This window comes from Ochotona princeps, chromosome 7 (genome assembly GCF_030435755.1).
Source record: "Ochotona princeps isolate mOchPri1 chromosome 7, mOchPri1.hap1, whole genome shotgun sequence".
NCBI classification, from domain to species: Eukaryota; Metazoa; Chordata; class Mammalia; order Lagomorpha; family Ochotonidae; genus Ochotona; species Ochotona princeps.
In genome coordinates this window covers 57,298,128-57,319,236 of record NC_080838.1, presented here as the reverse complement: position 1 = coordinate 57,319,236, position 21,109 = coordinate 57,298,128, and the positions used below count along the sequence as shown (strand labels likewise).

The 21,109-nt window shown below is 40.3% G+C and overlaps 1 non-coding gene across 1 annotated transcript; it reads right to left on the bottom strand.

Moving 5' to 3' along the window:
• Positions 1 to 11,736: 11,736 nt before the first annotated feature.
• LOC131480891 (U2 spliceosomal RNA) lies at positions 11,737 to 11,927 on the bottom strand. Its single transcript, XR_009245877.1, has one exon. It is a non-coding gene; the product is annotated as a U2 spliceosomal RNA (small nuclear RNA).
• Between the last annotated feature and the right edge of the window lie 9,182 nt (positions 11,928 to 21,109).

Sequence of the window (21,109 nt, the reverse complement as noted above, 5' to 3'; positions counted from 1 at the left end):
TTCTGGCTGCTGCAGGTCCAATCCAGCTCCCCAATAATGTGCCTGGGAAAGTGTAAGAGGATTGTCCAAGTGCTTGGACCCCTGTACTCACATGCAAGACTCACAAGAAGCTCCTGACTCCTAGCTTCAACCTGAACTAGCCCCAGCTGTTACAACCATCTAGGGAGTTAACTAGGAGATGAAACATCCTCTCTCTCTCTCTTTTTGTCTCTCATTCTCTCTCTGTAACTCTTTCAACTGGATAAAGTACATATTTCTTAAAATTAATCTATATAAAACAAGTTGATGGAATATACATATTATGGGGAAAACTATGTATGAATTTAAAATTGGGAGCATTGGAATAGACATAACTTTGTGTAGTTCCAAAACTTTGTGGAGTTCCCTTTCCGGACCCGCCATTGTTTTGGACATCCTTCTTAAGACCTGGGACATATCCCCCACGGACAAGAAGATATTTTTGGACTTCATTCTTTTTTATCAGTTAAGAAGAATAGTTCTGCAAGCAGGGATTTTCAACCCAGTGACCAAATTTTTCAAGAATAAATTTAAAATATATTGCTGAATTTAATATAGTAAGTAATATTTCCAGTAACTGATTTTTGAGGGCTCAAATACTTATTTTTTGTATAATTGTAGGCTTTGCCAATTTCAGTTGGGTTTTCCAGTATAATTCCCACTTTACTGGGAATGAGCTAGACAGCTTGTGTGAATTCAACAGTATGTACCATGTGCTGTGGTTAGAGTTTCATCTTCCTAAAGCTGTGCTTATGTGGAAGGGACTATAAGGCCTCCAATGCGTGACCTATCATTATTGCTCAGTCACAGAGAGCTTTTTTACAACTTAAACAGGAAGTAAAGGAGACAAGAACTTTCTACATAAATCCAGCTTCATATACTGGAAAAAAATGCATAAACCAGAACTTAAAATAACCTCCTAATATCTTCTTCTTTAGCCTCAAGGTACTTTCCAAGAACATAGCAAACTCTGGTGGTTGTGACTTCTACAGAAGCAGTCTTTCCATAGTTTTCTAAGACAGCAAAACCAAAATCTGCACAATAAGCAAACTTGAATATTAAAAGATTTTTTTTTAATTTGAAAGGCAGAGTAACAGAGAAAGGGGAAAAGACACAGGGATAAATCATCCTCTTTCTGGCTTCCTCCCCAAATGGTTGCAGCAGCCGGGTCAAGCCAGATTGAAGCCAGGGGATAAGAATTCTCTATGGTTCTGCCACATTGGTGGTAGCTGCTGCTTCCCAGGGCACACATTGGCAGAAGCTGGGTCAGAAGAGAAGCTAGGATGCAAACTAGGCACTCCAACATGGGATGCAGGCAAACCAAGTGGTAGCTTTATCTGCTGTAACCCAATACCAGCCCCATCGCAATCCACTATTTTAATGCATTTATCACTACCTGATATTTTGTTGTATACTTATTTGTTAATGTTTCAGTGTCAGCTTTCCCATTTGAAATCAAAGTGCTTGAAAGCAGGACTGTGTTCTGTAAGCTTTAATTTGACTGACCAAGTAAATATACTCATAACAGTTACTGACACATGCTTGTATATTGTATTTATTTTCGTCTAGAAAGTTAACAAATTTAATTACATCATAATATTTAGGTACAAAATAAAATACTTCTACCATTTCAAAGGCGCCAACCTTATCATATTTAATCAAACCGTATCTGTGACTACATTGATTACTTATCGGTTTTCTTACTAGCTTTGCATTCCTATTATTTCCAATGCAAAAGAATCGTAACAAAGCTACTTCACGAACTTACGTTTCACCCAAGTAATGAATTAACATAAGGATTTAGTAATTGTTTATACTGGATTCTATGTGAGTTTTTAAAAGGAAATACACTTACAAACTTTTTTTTCTTGTTTATAATGATTACATGGTTGATCAGGGTGGGAAGATACATTCTTTTATATGTTTGTGAACCACACCAAAGTTTAAATAGAAATGTTAATTGATGATATCTTTTATGATTCAAACTTTCCTGCTGTCAGTAATGAGGTAAGAAATATTTCCTGTATTTTCTATAGTGGGCAAAGCATGTTTAATAACATGACTAAATCTACCGTGTCTGGTAAAGCAATATATTCCAGGGAAATGTAGCACTTTTCTGCAAACCCTTGACCAAGAAATTAGATGTAATAGTCAGATCCTCTGGTGTTCTGGAATGTTCACTGAGCTTCAGTCATTCCAGCCTGGATTCAGTTTCTCAGCACACACTATAGGCCCTGTTGCTCCTTGGGGTCCTTGTCCCTGGCGTTCTTTCTTGATTCTATATCATCTATCTAACTCTGTCTATCATCTCTCTCTCTTTATCATTATTCTCCCGCTTTCATAACCACTTTCTCATTCACATATTCAGACAGGCCTTTTTGAATATGCCATCTACTTAATTTATTTGTAAGTATTGAATTATTGAACCCTTCTCTTTGCTTGGATTTGTTTTTCTGTTGTTTTTTTTTTCCCCAGTTCCTCCTTGTGCCCATCCAACTGGCAGACAGAACAGATGTCAATCCAAGGAAAAGGAGCATATTTCCAAGTTCTCTGGTCCTTTCAAAGAGAGAGTCATCTTTTGGGATGAACAGCAAGTTTTGCAGAAGAAATGCCCCTTCCCATCACAGGTAGAATGGATGTCATGTCTTCCTGCCTCTGACAGTTCATGCAGCCGGCGTGACCTCTGCTTGCCCCACTCAAGTCCAGCTTCCTCTCCTCCATCAGCTTAGGGTTATGGCTGCCCAGTTGCCAACCCTCAATGCTTTTGCTTTACTCACTTTTTGTGCTCTTCTCACAAACGCATGAATTCACACAAAAGCTGTGGTTAATCTCATTTGCCTTAGTTACTCTGAACCCTTTATCCCTCCAAATGCAGAGTATTCTAGAGTCTCACAGTGGCAGAGAATTCAGACTGTGGCCATGATTCATTCATTCACCATATCACTGAAACCAGGAGAAAGACCGTGATCTGGGCTTCAGGTAGGCCCAACTCATCTCCCTTCAGGCCTAAGCACATGACTACTCACTGCCATCACTTTGACTCTCAAACTTGTGTTCATCCCTCTAGTTTTACATACATAGCTCTGTAGACACGTTTCATGAATGTTCTGGGCTATACCCTGCGCACTTGAGCAGATGAGGCATTAAACTAACCAAAGGTCAGAATTGTTGCTGGATTCAAAGAAGAAATTAGTTCTATAACATGGCTTGTATTTGATATTAAGTGCCCCAATTAGATTATACTATGGAGAAGCAAAATGAAAATGAAGTTCTTTTCATGATTAATAGCTCAGGATCTCTTATCTCTTCCTAGAAGAAACAGTGACCATCCCCACAGTAGCAGATAACCCTGTTGCTCCAGCCAGTTAAGACAGACAAGATGGTAATGGCAGCTCATCTGAGTCAATATGTGTTAACTTTGTTCTAGAAGGGGAAAGTATATACCTGAATTTCCTGAAAGTATGCACATGATTGCAGTTTCCTAAATGTGAGTGAATAATGCAGTTTGGTTGTTTTCAAATTTAGTCTCTTGTTCCCAGAGATCTCAATGGGAAATCCTGCAGGGAGTCTGACAGACATCAAAGTCGGCACAGCAGGACTTGGGATTTACCACAGAATTTGTGTCCACACAACAAAAGCACTGGAATGCTACACACTCGATAATGAAGCTTCCATCCTTTACTGATGTTTGCTAAAATCCAGATTGGGACCACCACCTATCACGAGGAAGCAAGAAAGAGGGGCATGGGAGAAAGGGAGAGAGAGAATGAAAAGGAGAGAAAATATGAGAACTGAAAGTTCTACAGATTACATTCCATATAAACTATTTTTAAAGTTTCATTAGCACTTTTGGAAAAGGTGGTGTCTCACCCAATTAGGACACATGCTCACTTCCCTAAACAGCTCATAATTTTCCATCCCTAAAAGCAGTCAGTTGACTTCAGCAAGCCAAAAAGTTCCAGGAAAGATGGAACATGAGCCAGAGGCTAACCACATTTTCAAACCCAACATTTCCCAATATTTTGTCCGGTTAAATGCAATAACTTTATTTGGCTTCAGAGTCCCCAGCCTGCTTTATCAAATGTGATTATAATCACATTTGTCTTCATCATGTCTATATAGAATAGAATGTGCATAATGAAAAGAATCTCATTTCTGTTTTTCCTATGATTGTCTGCTTGTCAAATCTCCCAGCTGTCACTGAGGGTTTTTTTTCTGTTCTCCTTTGCTTATAAGGCAGAATAAGAAATAAGCCATCATGATTTCTTACATTTAATGTAGTATGTAAACTTTTCATTTCTGTAAGATATGCTTGCCTTGCTTTGAACTTAACACAAACTTTAGATTCACAGCTATCATTTCTGAGAGACAATAACACTTAACTTTTTTTAAAGATTTATTTATTTTTATTGGAAAGGCAGACATACATAGAGGAGGAGAGACAGAGAGGAAGACCTACTGTCAGATGGTTCACTCCCCAAGCGGCTGCAACAGTTGGAACGGAGCTGATCCAAAGTGAGGAGCCAGGAGATTCCTCTGGGTCTCCCACATGGGTGCAGGGTCCCAAACCTTTGGGCTGTCCTCGACTGCATTCCAAGGCCACAAACAGGGAGCTGGATGGGAAATGGGGCTGCCGGGGTTAGAACTGGCGCCCATATGGGATCCCAGCGCGTTCAAGGAGAGGACTCTAACTGCTATGCTATCACGCCAGGCCCAACAATAACATGTAACTTTCACTGAGGTCTTATTAAGCACCAGACACTTGTCCAAGCTCTGTGTCATCAACAATCTCATTTTATCTCTACAGAAACATTGTGAAGCAGGCGCTACAAAGCTGTAAGTAATTATCCTGGAGCAAGGCATTTTGTCCCCACATAGACCAAAGCCAGGGGACTGATCTCCGTCAGGCGACATTGTTCGCTGACTGCTTCACTGTCAAGCTAACTGCTTCTGATGTAAAATATTCTCCTCTCTTCTGCTGGCCAACAACTCATTGGGATACTGTGTTACTAACATTTTAGTGCAAGTAGTAATCTGTATTGATTAATGGCTTATGGTTTCATGCAGATCTCTGAACTATGTCAGTGAGCCTCAAGGCCATGAACAACACTGCTGAGAAAGCAATGTTCTGTAAGTTCCCTTTCCAGGAAAACTGTTTTCCTCCTCGAAAAAGTCTCTTTACATTATCTGAATCTGCATCATCTTTCCATTATCGTTTTTTATCATTTAATTCTTTCTCCACTTAATTCTTCCTTTTTTTCTGTTTTCTTGCGCATCCATTTTAAGAGGTCTTCATCTGGAAATGATAGTACCCACTCCACTAACAAAACATACTGTAAAGAAAACAAAGAAAATCGTGAATAAAGCACAGAGCTATACTCCACGAGCAAAACATTCTTAGACATCTAGAATCCCTACATAGCCTCTGCTGCTTGAAATAAAAGAAACACTAGGACTAAAGGAACTGACATTTGCTTTTTTGTTTAAAACTCCCTGAAGAGGGTATGAAAGAATCAAGAGTAATGGATCCTTGATTTCTTAATATTCTCTTAAAATCTCTTATTATCTCTGACTTTGTCAAATTCTAAGAAGGAAGGAATTGACGCTATGGAAGATGAAAGATTTTAAATGTGAAATAGTTGTGGTGGCACAACATCAGGCAGCCACCCCAGCCAGCACAGAGAGAGGGTAGGACTGGTACCAGCAAATGAAAGCTGGAGGAATCAGGAAGGCAGAGGCCTGGTTAGAGATACTGGTAGACACACAAAAAGGGAAGAGCAAATTCCTGGGCTTCTCCCTTCTCCTTGCTTGCCTCTTTCCAACAACAGCCTTCATTGACTGTATCAGTCTAAGGCAAGGAGATGTGGAAACTTAGGAAATGGCGCCCAAAAGGTGATTCCTTCTGACCCAGACCTGAGCATGAAGAACAGGAAAACTTGATTCCCTGATTATCAAATTCTCACTTTCTCTTCCACTTTCATCCCTTCTCCCACTGAAGAGCTAGGACATGAAATATAAGACATTGTAGGACTCGTGCAGTAATCGTTGAGTTAGTCAATAATGCTACACCATGAAGATAAACATCACAGAATAACGTGTATGAAACTGTGCAAGGAAATCTACTAAACCGATGTGCAAAGGACCTTGACACAAATGTCACATGTTCTGACTACTTATTGAAATTTAGCTATAAACTGCTTCCTTATTGAGGTTTCCACTTACAAATATATTCATAAAGTCAAATTTGGCAAATTTATATTGATAAATCACATTCTGCCTGTTCTATTATTTTTTATACTTACATGGAGATCTGAGATCCTCAATACAGCAGGTCTTGGGGTCCTGAATCCTTCTAACACTGATGGAAGCTTGGAAGCAGCTCCTCCTAGCATCATATGGCTGACATTCAACTCCAGCTTTGCAAGAGTCTGCAATACAGGGAGACCCAGCCGAGCTTGGCCTGCACTCCTGGCCCACATACTCTCTGAGATTTTGTGTGTGTGTGTGTGTGTGTGTGTGTGTGTGTGTGTGTGTGTGTGTTATCTCAAATTGTAAAAGTTGTAACTAATTATACACAGTAAATAATGAATGCACACTTGTTATCAAATGGAAAGCTTATAAAAGTTGGGGATGGTAGCATGGGAAACATTGCTCAGTGGACCCCAAGTTGTAGCTGGGTAGGAGAAATACCTTTGGTGTTTTATTGCAGAGTAAGGTAACTACAGAGCTAGTAATGCATTTTTAATGTTTTCATTAAACATAAATGTTAACTGTCTAAGGAGACAGATGTGCTAACCTAGAACTAAATACGCCTCATTTTAAAATATCACATTATACCCCATAAATGTGTATACTCTATATTAAAAATTATTTTTTAAGCTATAAAAGTTGTTTCAGATAATATGTGTCTCCTCCCATCCTTGACCCTAGCTAATCAAAACCATTTCCCAGAAATAAACGCCATTTCAGGTGTCTATTCAGAGAGCCAATTTGCAAAATTTTCTGCCTGGGTAATGTTTCTAAGACCTTTGAGTCAGTGAGCATGAGAATGACGGGGCCAATTATTTCACAAAATAATTCCTTTAAAGGAAAAGACAAAAAAGCTGATCGATAAGAATCAGCTGAATTACATGATGAATATAATTAGGGTTATTTTATCTAGCAGAAAGTGCAAGTATAGGCAAGTTTTGTACCATCAGCTATGGCTTATGACTAGAAAAGGCTGTGATACTCATTAAACTTTTGTCCATTGTTTCATTGATTCTAAGACCTAAGCTGTGATGCATCCATTAGCAGGATTAATGAAAACAAAACAGAGAGCATGCTGTTGTATGCCTAACAGCCTTGGATCCCACAGGTGGAATACTGCCTGTCACTTCCCAGAAATGACTTAATGGAACTAAACTTGAAAAGAGTCCAAAGCAGGGTGAAGAACTGATATTGTAGAAGCTTGAGTTAAAGAATAGGTCAAATTAAGATGGTTCAGCTCCACAGAGGTGAGTAAACTTCCTGTGAAATGCCAGCAAACAAAGAGTTGAGGCCTCGCAGACCACATGGCTTCTTCTGAAACCAGCCAACCCTGGTATTGTAGCACCAAAGCAGCCATAGGTAATATAATAGTGAATGGCTGTGCCCATGTTTCAATCAAACTTTATTTACAAAAGATGCTGCAGGTGGATCTGGCCAAGGCTTGCTAACCCCAGTCTAGAAATGTATACACAAAGAGTGCATACATTTGAAGTCAGCCAAGTTAGTATCTGATTCAAACCTTAAAGCCATTAGAAATGAGTCAGATGCCCCAAATTTCAATACACCAAAGGGAGGATCATTGAGGACATCTTTTTATTTGAGCCAAGGTCGTTTATTTTGGTCTTATACCCATTCTTTATGATTTTTCTGTCCTTCTAGAACTTGACTGTTCTGAAAGCTCAAGTGGGGTCAGAAGTCAAAATCTATCCCTACTCTTTTCAGTGTCCTGCCTTTCTCTGGCTCCTCCACCAATGGGAGATTCTAGAACTGCAATCACTGTGCTGGATTAGGAACTACTTCTTTTAATAAAGCTCTTTTCTTCACCTTTCGGTATTCCTCTCACCATTTTTAAGATGTCTTTTATATAGATACATGCAATGCATATTTTAAAATTATGACAACTGAAACCAGAATTTTTAAACATTCAATATTAAGTGATGTTGTTTCAAATCAATTAAAATTGATACTTATAAGCCAATAAATAGAATTAGATGCTTCTATTTTGTGCACTATTCATTCCAACACATAAACTTCATTGATTCCCTCAAGTATTTATCATGTATTTTCATGCTCCATAAATTTTTCTTAAAAAACAAAAGCAAGTTTCAAATCCTTTGTGTGACAAAAGAATTTATAGACAAACAGCCACACATTCACACTCACCTGATACAGTAAGATAAAAGTAACCGGTTTTATTTCCTGGTCCTATTCCTGCCTGCTTGGTAAATACTCAAGATAAAAGATAGGATCACAAGAGGGGCTCGTGTTTGGCACAGCAGTAAGATGCCCATATGAGAGTACTTTGGTTAGAGCTCTCCCACCATTCTCCATCCCAGTTTCCTATTCATATACTTCCTAGAAGGCAGCAGTGATGGCTCAAAGGGTTGGATGTCGAACTCCCATATGGGAGACTTGGGTTAGTCTGGTACTGCATCCAGAGCTTTTGTAAGCATTCGAAAGCGAACCTGTAAGAAAACTCCTGTCTCCATCTTTTACCTGCCATCTCTCTCTTGTTCTCTCTCTCTCTCTCTCTCTTTCTCTCTCTCTCTTCTCTTCTCTTCTCTTCCCTTCCCTCTCTCTTTCTCTCTCTCTTCCTCTCTTTCAAACATTTTTTTATAAAAGAAGATAGGACCACGTGAAATAAATCAGTTGCCCAATTCTACAAAACACTGTAAGATAGATTTTTTCTTAAATGGATTAATGCTTGTAGGATTTTTTTAATCCTTCTTTTTAAAAAGTACAAATTTTTTCATTCATTTCCATGCCAAAAAGGCAAGAATTAAAAGACTCAAATGCGAATATGGAACCCTTGTCCTTCTGAATTCAAAATTCTATCACCACTAAGATGGAAACTGGCTTCTTAAGAAACAAAGGTTGGGACCCTGCACGGTAGCCTAGCAACTAAAGTCCTTGCCTTGAACGCGTCAGGATCCCATATGGGCACAGGTTCTAATCCCAGCGGCCCCGCTTCCCATCCAGCTTCCTGTTTGTGGCCTGGGAAAGCAGCTGAGGATGGCCCAAAGCCTTGGGACCCTGCACCCATGTGGGAGACCCAGAAGAGGATCCGGGCTCCTGACTTTGGATCAGTTCAGCTCCGGTTGTTGTGGCTGCTTGGGAAGTGAATCAATGCACAGAAGATCTTCCTCTGTCTCTTCTCCTCTCTGTATATCTGCCTTTCCAATAAAAATAAAATAAAATCTTTTTTAAAACGGAAGAAACCAAGGTTGATGAAACAAGATATGTGTTGTAAATCTCACTGGAAGCAAAGATGTCACAATTTTGAGTGTGTCTGAACCAACTCCACATAAACCAAAATAAAGCTGGAGCCTAGGCAGAGAGGCCTTGGCACTGTCTAAAAGCAGAAAAAAAGGCCCCTTTATGACCCCTGCCCACACTTCCTTTCCAGCCCAGACGAGTGGGTGTGCCAGCTCTGCTCACAGGCCACGCACAAATTCCTTCACTTCTTCACCAAGAACCCTGGCTAAGCCCTCTGCATACCAGAAGACCACCACGGGCTGGGGGATAACAATGTAATATACAGGAAAGGGTCAAAACCCCAGCTCTCAACCATAAACAGTTTATAGTATAACTCACTGTCCCCTCTAATTATGGCCATCCCCATAGTAGGATGGCAGAGTGTTTTAAAATCCTTTAGGATTCCTAGAATTTGCCACCCACATAATATTTGATCCGCTGAGAGGCAACCAGGGCTAAAATTAATCTGTATACACACATCCCTACCGGTGAGCGGAAGTCACCCAAAGCCTGCAGGGAACTTGACTTTAAATTCCCAACTCTTAACTAGAGACATCAGTTCTGATTTCCTCTCTAGATGTGTCTGCCTTTCCCTTGGTTTACAGGACAAAAAGCAAAAGGTGCCAACATCAAAACAAAACAAAACAAAAAAGATAGCATGGTTAAGAAGTAAAAACAAACAATGCTATATGAGCAATCAGAAGTTGTAATATCAATTTATCATGTAGTAGGAGGTGGCTGCAACGTCCTTCCAGCACCAAGCTAACATAATAATGACAATTGTTCAAGAGGCAGTGTAAAACTAAGTTTCCTTTGTATACAACATAGCACGCTATCCATGAAGACCTGCACGAAAGCTGATGAATCTTCTGATAAAAGTGGAAAACACAAATACAGACCAGAAAGGGGTGGCATGGCAGGGGATAATGCCGACACTTGGTAGGAGACCCAGATTGAGTTCTGGTCTCCAGGTTTGGGCCAGGACCAGCTCTGACTACTGAAGCCATTTCGGGATTGAGTAAGTAGATGAATGGTTGGTCGATCCCTCTATTTCTCTCCCTCCCTTTCTTTTTCTTACTCATTCTTGTGTTGTATCTGTCTTTCAAATAAATATTTTTAAAATTTTATTAATTAGACAAGAGAAACCTTCTGTCCCAATCACTTATTTGCTGATACTCACGTTATCTCCTTCTGGAAATAATTAGGTCATATATGTATTGTATGAAACAATCAAGTGCAGATTTTGAACATATTATGGACACATTTTACATTTCAAAAGTAGTTAAGTAAAAATTAACATAAATACAGTATAAAACTAATATAAAACGACTGTGCCGGGCCCTGTGCCTGCTGGTGCATACAGGAATCTGGTCTGGGAACACCTCACACAAAGTTTCTTCTGGCATCCCCCTAATTGAGTTTTCAGTCTCCGAACGCTAAACATCAAATGACAGAGGACAGAACAAGTCAAGTAACTACCTCAGCTATATGTTGGCAATGAAAAGACGGAGCAACTGGAGACTATATGATGGACTATATCAGGCTGTGGATTTTCCAACGACCACATCGTGCCTGGAGTGGTGAGATTGGCAGCAATACAGTTCTGTGGAACTATCAAAGCCACTCTGCCGGCTCTACCTTCAGACCAGAGATGGTCTCTCCAAGAAACTGATGATCTATGCTGAATAATAAGATGCTGGACTTTTTGCCTGGTAGATGCTTGCAATGAAAGAATCTCAACTGAATTTGAACTGTGGTAATGCAGCAAGGTGGAGGAATCCACCATGGGGGGAGGGTTTGGAGAAGGGTGGGGAGAATCCCAGTGCATATGGGACTGTGTCACATAATATAATGTAATTAATAATAATAATCATAATTTTAAAAGAGCAGTTAAAAAATTAATATAAAACACAAAATAATGACACCAGAGACAGTGCTGTAGCATAGCAGGTAAAGCCACTGCCTGTGATGCCAGAATCCCGTATGGGCATCAGTTTGAGTATCAGATGCTCCATTTCTAATTCAGCTCCCTGCTGAAGTGTCTGGGAAAGCAGGGGAAGCTGGACAAGGGATACACGGAAAGAAACTCCTGGCTCCTCTCCTGGCTTCCAACCAGCCCAGCTCTAGCACTACAGCATTTGGAAAGTGAACCAGAAGGTAGATGATGAATAGTTCTCTCTCTTTCTAATTCTGCTTTTTTTTAACACTTACTTTCTTTGATACACCATTCCTGGAGGTACTACAATACCAGATCGATGTGTAGCATGGACAGAGCAAGCTCCCAATCCAAGCTCTAATTCCAAAAATCCATTTAATAAATTGTCTTCGGATAGGGGACATATCAGATATCTAACTGGTAAGAGCAGATACTACACTTGATCTTACCCAAAAGACTAAAAAGCAAATTAATTCTGCCTTTAAAATAAATAAATCTTTTTTAAAAAATATGTACCACAGTTTGAACTGTCTAGTGTGTAACAAAGATCACCAAGATTCAAAAGCTATGGATTGACCTAATAACCTCTTAACAGGAGGTCATACGCATAGAGCGGGGGGGGGCCCCAGAGTGGAGCAGGGGGACAGGAGGAGGCTTGTATCCCAACCCTGAAGACTCCCAGATCTTCATCAAGAACTATCAGTACAAGCACCGAGGACTACATCGCTACTGCCAAGGAGACCATGGGAAATGGAGAGTGCCTTCGGAGGCCAAGAACTCTGAGGTCACCCATCCCCATTTGGATCTACCACATGGGATGGAAGAAGCCCAAGTCCTGCCTTGCAGAATCCAAGGTCATCGGAACAACAACCAGGATCCCTGAGCGGTCCGCAGAAGCAGAACAGTAAACTTCCTTCGGAATTAGGGAGAGGAGCTTTCTCTGGTCCTTGCCTGCTTCCAATTTTGGGTCCCCACCCCCTCTCGTAATAACCATCAGGAGCGCTCCAGAAACCCCTCAAAACAAACAAACAAACTAGAATAGATAGACAGAGAACAACAAGGAAAGCTTAGAAACAAATAGGAAACGGTCAGTGGGAATGCATTTATAACTCACTGGGTGGGACACAAAGATTAGTTACTCCTCACTGGGGTATTGAAGATTTCTCTGCACACCCCTCCTACAACTGTTCACCTAAACTGTTGACATATGTCATGTTATAGAGTTAGACTACCCAAAAAACAGCCAGGTTCAGAGAAACCATGCTTCAATGCTATAAACTGCTAAATACTAAAACTAAAATAGACAAGAGACAGCTGAATGATAATCTATAGCCATTTTAAGGTGTATAGAACACGGTTGAATATAAACCAAAATGGAAATGTCTATGAAGAAGTCACAGGTTGTGGTTGAGAACCTGCATTTTCTTATTAACATATTGGTTAATCAATACCATGTCAATTAATGCCATAATGTTGTAATTGGTTTTAAATATTATGTTGGGGCTTTTAATTGATTGGGATGATACTCTGCTGGCTCTACCTTCAGACCAGAGATGGTCTCTCCAAGAAACTATTGAACTTACCAGGACAATAAGATGCTGTACTGTATGCTTGGTAAATACCTCCAATGAAAGAATCTCAACTGAATTTGAAATATGGAAATGCAATAAGGTGGAGCAATCCACCGTGGGGGGAGGGTTTGGGGAGGGGTGGGGGGAATCCCAGTGCATATAAAAATGTGCCACATAATGCAATGTAATTAATAAAAAATAAATTTTTAAAAAAGCTATGGATTGAGCTGTATTATGCCTATGATACTGCATTCATTAACACCTGCTATTGTAACAGACAACATTATACTTATAGCAATAGAAGCATACTTCACATCCGTTTGAGTTCTTGGCTAACATCAGAGTTCTTGGTTAGCACATAGCTCAAATTACATCTTCCTTGGAAACTCTGATCTCCAAAAGTGCTTCAGAGTCCTCCCCTGTTAGCCAGCATGTGAGGAAGAAGGCTACAGAGGAGAAACATCACCTTGCCAGTGAAACACACTACTTTAGTTCATGTTCTGTTGCCAATAGTGAGTCACCTGGCCACATCTAAATACAAGGGAGGCTGAGAAGTAAAGCTTAGCTGAGCACCTGCTACTCTGAAAAAGATGGATCTCCAGTGACTGCCAGAGGTACCTCACACAAGTATTATGATAGATGCTTTGAAGAACTCAAATGGAGTAAGACTTGAGGCCAACTCTGAAATGTGCCTTTCTCTATATATATAGTATCTGTTATAATGCGGCAAGCTATTCAAGGCATAGACTGTCAAGACAGCTAGTATTCAAGCCATCATATGTATGAAGTATGAAGCTAGTCATATTAACCGTCGATGAGAGTTGTGTGTTTTGAATTGATGGTTCATAGCAGCCTGAGACGAGCAGAGATGTGACATTCCCTCTGTCACTCTATATGGCACAAGGTCAGACTATGACATTAGTTCAGTTGGGGGCTTGTGTAGAAAAATTAACTCAGTGTCTTCTTAGAAGATTTTCCAACCCTGATGGGTAAAACTAACAATTGCCTCTTCTGATCTCCTGCTTGCCCCAAAAACACAACCTTGAACATCTTCGCACAAATGAAACCAGTTAAGCAGATGTGCTAGAGCAAATGGCTTCCACTATGATGATTTGAAACATATGAAGTCCTAATACTGAATTCATATAGCTCTTAGTAATATTAGACACAATGCATATTTTCAAATCTCTGACATTATAGATATCATAAAAGCATAGATAACTATCATTATCTTATAATTACTATCATTTGTAGTATTACTATTATTATTTTAACAAAAGCTACTACAGAGTTTATTATCAACAGAAGTTTTACTCTTAATTGATTATTACTACAGAGGGTGTATTAATTATGAGGAGCAATTTTCTAAGATTTATTCATTTTTATTGGAAAGGCAACATTACAGAGAGAAGGAGAAACAGAAAGATCTTCTGTCCACTGCTTCACTCTCCAAATGGCTACAATGCAACATCCAGAGCTGAGTTGATTTGAAGCTAGGAGCCAGGAGCTAGGCTTCTTCTGGGCCTCCCACACAGGCACACTGTCCCAAAGCTTTGAGCCATCCTCTACTGCCCTCCCAGGCCACAAGCAGGAACCTGGAGGGCAAGTGAAGCAGTCAAAAAACAAACCGGCTGCCTGTGGGACCTCGGTGCTTGTGAGATGAGGATTTAGCCACTAGGCCATCACACTGGGCTCAGAACTATGCCTTATGGGCAAGAAATAGGCAAAAGGAGAATCAAGATGGTGGAACAGGGTAACAACACATTTAAATAGATGGAGAAACATTAGCCAGTGTGAAGCAGAGAGGAAATAGGAGAGGACAGAATGACAGCAGAGGGATACCTGGAGACTGACAGACGGGAAAGCAGCAGACACAATGGTGTGACACTACAGTGAACAATATCCCAGCAGCATTCAGCAAGTGTGATCTGAATTGCACTCGCAACCAGAACTCCACCAGCAAGAAGGTGGGAAGGGAAGTTCACTGGGAGCTCACAACGTGAACCCAGGCAAAGAATTGCCCATCCTGTTGGTATGTTTGATTTGACCAGGAGCAAAGATAGAGTGGCAGGTCTCAGACAGGCAATGCAAGAACAGGACAGATTTCACAGCCCAGTTCACCCTTTAGAGCAGAATCGGGGGCCGTTTTCCTTAGGGAGGTGAAGGCTATGGGACAGGACTAAGCATGTACTGAGCTGGGAGTGAACTCATGTCTGGCTCAGTGAACTTTAACAACATGGTATCCTACAGATTCCACCCAAGATAGGTCCAGGTAGCCCTCAGACCTGACGGCCAGCAGATCAAGCAGTGGCACATTAGGCACCATCTCATACAGTGTGGCAAAGAATTTAAGACTGCGGGGAACAACAGTGAGCTGTGCATGTGCTGAGTTTGATGAGAACTCACTGAGCTCAGTGGATTGCACTGGTCCCACAGGGAAAATAATACCAACTGTGGCACCTTGCAGGTCAAAATAGATCTATGTGGCCCTCAGACCTAATGGCCAACAGGTTCTGGATAAGCAGCACCAACAACCTAGCTATATAGGACACCTGGTTGGACCTGCTCCACCCAGAAGTGGGAGAAAGATTGTACAGACAACGGTGCAGCTTCAGCGCAGAATCACAGGAGGTAGAATGTGATGCACCAGGAGCTGGAGCTACAGAGACTGTGGTGGAAGTCTAACTTAAGAACCCAGACCTGGAACTCACTGGAGGGTGTGGCACAAGTGACTGCTAACAAAGAGCTGTACACCAACTGCAATAAGTAAAATAGAACTGTAGACCTGTGGGTGACACAGATTAGAAACCTGCCCCAAGAGAAGAATCTGCTACCCAGAAGTACAATAACCAAGAGCAAAAGAGGAGACAAACGCATGTGAATATTACTGAAGACTCCCTAGCAAAGGACCAAACCCTTTGCCAGCCTCAGAGTTCACTGAGGAAGATATCGAGAAAATGGAGGATACAGAATTCAAAACACTTGTTATAAAGTTTATCACCAACAAGAGGCATGTAAAGAAGGCATTCAAAGAATTTAAGGAATATGTCACATAGGAAATAAATCAAATGAAAGCTTGTATATCAAAAATGAATACAGTGGAGCAAATTAAAGTACAGTGGAGACTCTACAAAATAGAATAAAGGAGGCAGAAGAAATAATCTCAGAATTAGAATATATTTCCTGTCACCAAGGGGAAACAAACAAAAAGCTGGAAGTATAGCTGCGTCAAGCTAAAAAAATAGTATTCAAGAACTGAAAGACACTATTAAAACGCCAAATATAAGAGTTATGGGAGTCCCAGAAGGTGCAGAAAGAGAAGCTGGGCTTACAAATGTATTTAATGAAATAATGAGGGAAATTTTCCCTAATCTAGAGAAAGAATTGGGAAACAACAACCAGAAGGGGCACGGAACTCCCAATAGGGTTGACCAAAAGCGAACTTCACGACGACACATGATCATCAAGCTCTCTTCACTGAACATAAGGAAAACATCCTTAAATGTGCATGTGAAAAAAAATCAACTGACATATAGAGGAATGCCTATTAAAATCACAGGAGAACTCTCACAGGAAACTCTACAGACTGGATGAGAATGATCAACATATTGCAGATTCTAAAAGCAAAAAAAAGTGTCGGCCCAGAATAACGTGCCCAGCAAAGCTTGGTCTTTGTAAACAAAGGTCTTTGAAAACGAAGTAAAATTCTTCGATAGTAGAGAAAAGTTAGAGAATATGCTTCTTCCAAAACTGCCCTACAAATGATACTTCAAGATGTTCTCTTGACAGAGAAGAGAAATAGCACCCACCAAAACCAAAGGCAAATAGGAAGAACATCCCAGTAAAATGACAACAGAAGACTAAATCAATGAACAACCCATTGCTAAAATGACAGGACCACATTACCACCCATTCATATTAACCCTGAATGTAAATGGCTTAAACTCATCATTCAAATGTCAGATTAGTAGACTGGTTTTTTAAAAAAATCTACTTGTTACCTACAGGTGACACATCTCACCAACAAAGAACAGCAGAAACTATATTTCATGGATTTTGATTTTTTTTTTGTTTCATCTCTTCAGAATGCTTTCTTTCTTATTAGATAAATTCTTCACTGACTCACAGATCATACAGTAGCATCATTTTCTTCAAGAAGATCCTTGATTTTCTTTTTCATTTCTTCAGCGACACATTTGGTCATCAGTAGCATGTTGTTTAATTTCATGTCATTTTAATTCCTTTTTTTCTTCCTGTTGTTGATTTTGTTTTGTGGATTTTTATTTAAGGGGATGTATAGTAACTGTGTAATGGAAACTGTCATATCCAGATATGAGGATACAATGAAGTATGCATCTCTACTTCAAAATTAAAGATGGATCCCCAATGAAACTGTTGACAATAGGATATCTTGCCAAAACTATATCTTGCTGAAGTCTCTGCCATTGTCTAGGCCCGCAATGATGGGCATAAGACTGTCTATGAAGAACTATACTATAGTAATAATATAGTACTCAGGAACTTGGTGGGCTGGGGGGAACGTAGGGAGAGAGTATCGGATATCCCAGGTCCTTTGGATCTGTATCATAAAATGATGATTATAATAGTAATAAAGAAAAGAATAAAACTAAAAAAGAAAAGAATAAGCAAAAGAAACTGTGGTAGGTGAAAGGAAGACATAGTTTGATCCCAAACTTTGTTTCTAGGCAACTCTTGAGCAATGCCATCAGGTAGGAAATAAAATGAAACGTTGTCTGGGCCAGGGACATACAAGGATACTTTGAAATTAAGAGGATGTGAATACGGGAAAAAAAAAAAAAAAACTAAAACCATCTCGAGATTGCTATATGCCTGATGTTTGCCAGGGAAGCTGCCCTCTGAAACCACAGGAGGCCTCTTCCAGGAAAGCAGCAAGCTAACCTCCTCAGCCTCCCCACCAGTACAAGGGCGTCTGAAAGACACTCTGAGACCCACACTAAGGGCATGTGTCTAGAAAACCCATGCTGTGGGAAGGAAGAATGACAAATACCAGAACATGAAAGATGGACTTTGTAAAGTTGGATCTGGGGAGTGATTTTCCTCCATTCAAGAAAGTTTTATTTTTACTTAGAAAACATTTATTAATTTTTATCTAGGTTTTCAAACACAGTGAACATGCATGAGCTTTTGTTCAAACACACCTCTTCACCTTTCCCCATTTATTGGTATATTAAAGATTGTATCAAAATTTTCCCTTGCTGGTTTTAGTTTGAGCTCTCACATTCTCTATGACACCTCTATTTCCATAACCTATTTGTTCTTCCTGTTTAATGTCCATATCTTTAAATTCCTCATGAATTTAAAACAGAAACATCAAAAGCCACAGGATTTTAGAGCTGAAGCTGATTTTGGAAACAACCTAGGTTAATTCTATTAAGTAACAGGAGATTTTTCCAGAACTCCAGAGAATAGAAGGAAAGGGAGAGAGAGAAAATTTAGCTTTTTCAAATTCCACAATGTCATTTTTAAAATCATTGTTGGAAACCTGCAGAAGTTCCAACTCTTTGGGGTTGAAACCAAATGTAAATATTACATGTAGGCTTCCATAGGACTAAACATTATTAAACCAAATCTCCTTTGAGCATTTCTCCCACCAAATATTGACAACCTGGCAGGAATCCGGACCCTAATGTGTATAATCTCCAGTCCTGTTTGCAAGAAGTTCACTTTGTAGTGTAAAAGGATAAACAGGTGAGGCAATAAACTATCACAGAGACTAAGCTAGTCAGCAGCAAACGCTGACTGTACAACGAGATGCTGTTATTATTTCCTCGCCAAGCATTCCAAGAAGTGGAGGTCTTGCCTCTGTATTGCAGCTCTTGTCATTTAATGTACCTACCCTGCTGGAAGGCGTTTGTCAGAACCGGACTGAGATCTGGAATCCTTTTCACAAATGCTGCCATCGTGTGGCCTTTTGGAGCTATGAGCGTGAAAGTTCTTCAGAGGGTCACAAGCTCCTCCCAGATGGCTAGGTGCCAAGGAACTCTATTCCTATAACTCTCCTAATTCAAATTGAATCATCCCCGTGGGCGCAGGGTAAACTACAGCAAATCCTGTGGAAATCTTGTTGTTTTTACAATTTGTGAACTTCCTTCCACTAAAATGACAACATGACCAGCATATGTGGGTAATGTGTTTAAAGGGAAAAAATAAAATGTGTTGAAAACCAGAAATAAGATATCTATTTTTAACTCTAAAACTCGTGCATTCTATGTATTACTGAGCTAAGTGCCATGTTAGTTATTTAAGTGTGTGTTTACAACCTGTAAGTTAACAACATCAATTCATCTGGAATGCAATCAAGAGATATATCACCACCATAACCTATGAATTAGATACACTAATAACATTGAAGGAAAATTAACCTATTTATATTTGTTAAAATATTTGCAAATACTGCTGTCACCTTAGAACCATGTCGACTCCCACGTGATGGCTGCAGCAGAGGTGTGCAGGAAACGAACACTTCCATCCTCATTTCACAGCTCAGTAGCTCTCTCTAAAGACAAGTAGCATTGTAGGGATGATGCGAAGTGTCTTACATGGATCCAGCCCTCTGCTACTCATCTCTGCACCCCAGTATTCAAAATTTATCTGCACTTTTCCTTCTCTCTCAAAGACCATTTAAATGGCCAGGCAAAATTTTTTTTTAACATACACATTAAAAATGTTTTTTCTTATTAAATAGTTACAGTTATATATTCAGGAAGGAGAGTTGGGAAAGAACCTAATTCAGAGATCTAATCTGTTCCTTAGGACATGCTTAGCATGGGAGCCAGCACATAGCCTAGCCGTTAGCACTCTCAGGAAATGGCCAGGTTTGACTCTGAGCTCAGCCTCCTGGATCCTGCTTCCCACCAGTGCCAACCCTGATGGGCATCAAGGATGCTCCAAGTATCTGGGTTCCTGCCACCCGTGTGGAGTGCAAGTGGTTTTCCTGGTTCTTGGCTCGGTCTTAGCCCAGCCTTAACCATTGTTGGCATTTGTTCTCTCTCTCTCTCTCTTCCTCTCAAATAAATTAAAAAATATTTTTAATTGGAAAAAAAGTATGCCGGGTTTTTACATCAAATGCATACCAAACATGGTTTGATGTACAGCTACTGACTCATGTAAAACTCTTAAAAGTCTCCTGAACTGGGTAGCAGAGTCTGCCTTGCACAAATAAGGCTAGTGGTTCATTCATGGCCACGCAGTTACTAAAGAGAGAGTGGGGTGGAAGACCACAGTGTGGCTGCTGAAGCAGCCATCTCAGGCAGTCACCCTGCTCCGGGGCAGACACTGCAGCCTGCTGCAGAATCCCAAGTCCTGTTCAGGATAGGTTTTAATGTATTGATTGAATCTATCACTTCCGAACTGTGCGGACAGTGCAATTAAACTCTGTCTCCTGAAAAGGTCACTGTGAGTCCAATTTCCCAGGCATGAATAGGGATGCCATTGTCACGAGCATCATTTGTCTACATGACAAGCTGCTCTGACTTGAAATCACAAAAGGACGCCTGAGTTAAAGGCCATAGGGGATGCTCTTTGAATAATTCCCCAGGCTCCACAGTGACCTTCTAGTTCTACAGAAATCATGACCATAAAGATAACTGATTGTGAATATTACCTCCATCGATTCCTATAGGGAAACCAAAGTCCATTCTATTGTGTCTCAAGTTGATTTACATTAATATGTACTCTTTTTTGCTACTAACCCAGCAACTATCAGCAAAATGTAAATAAAATATTTCCTTTTTACGGGGCTCCCAAGGGCTCTTCCAGGATTCTGAATGCTGACCCAGTAAAGGAAAAAAAAAAAAAAACAATCCAGTTAACATTGTACATAAGTGATGTTTGAACTGTGTGTGTATCATTTGGGGTTTCTTTTGTTTTTTGTTTTTAACCACAAAACCAGAGGGGGAAGTGTGGGAGCAGGTGGGCTGGGCTGTGGCAAACAGCCTCATGACACATCTCCCCGCCTCCCCGAGGTGGTGGAGGATGCTGGAGAAGCATTTAAATTCCGGGCGTTGCAGGCAGTGAGCAGCAGAGAGGGGGAGCACAG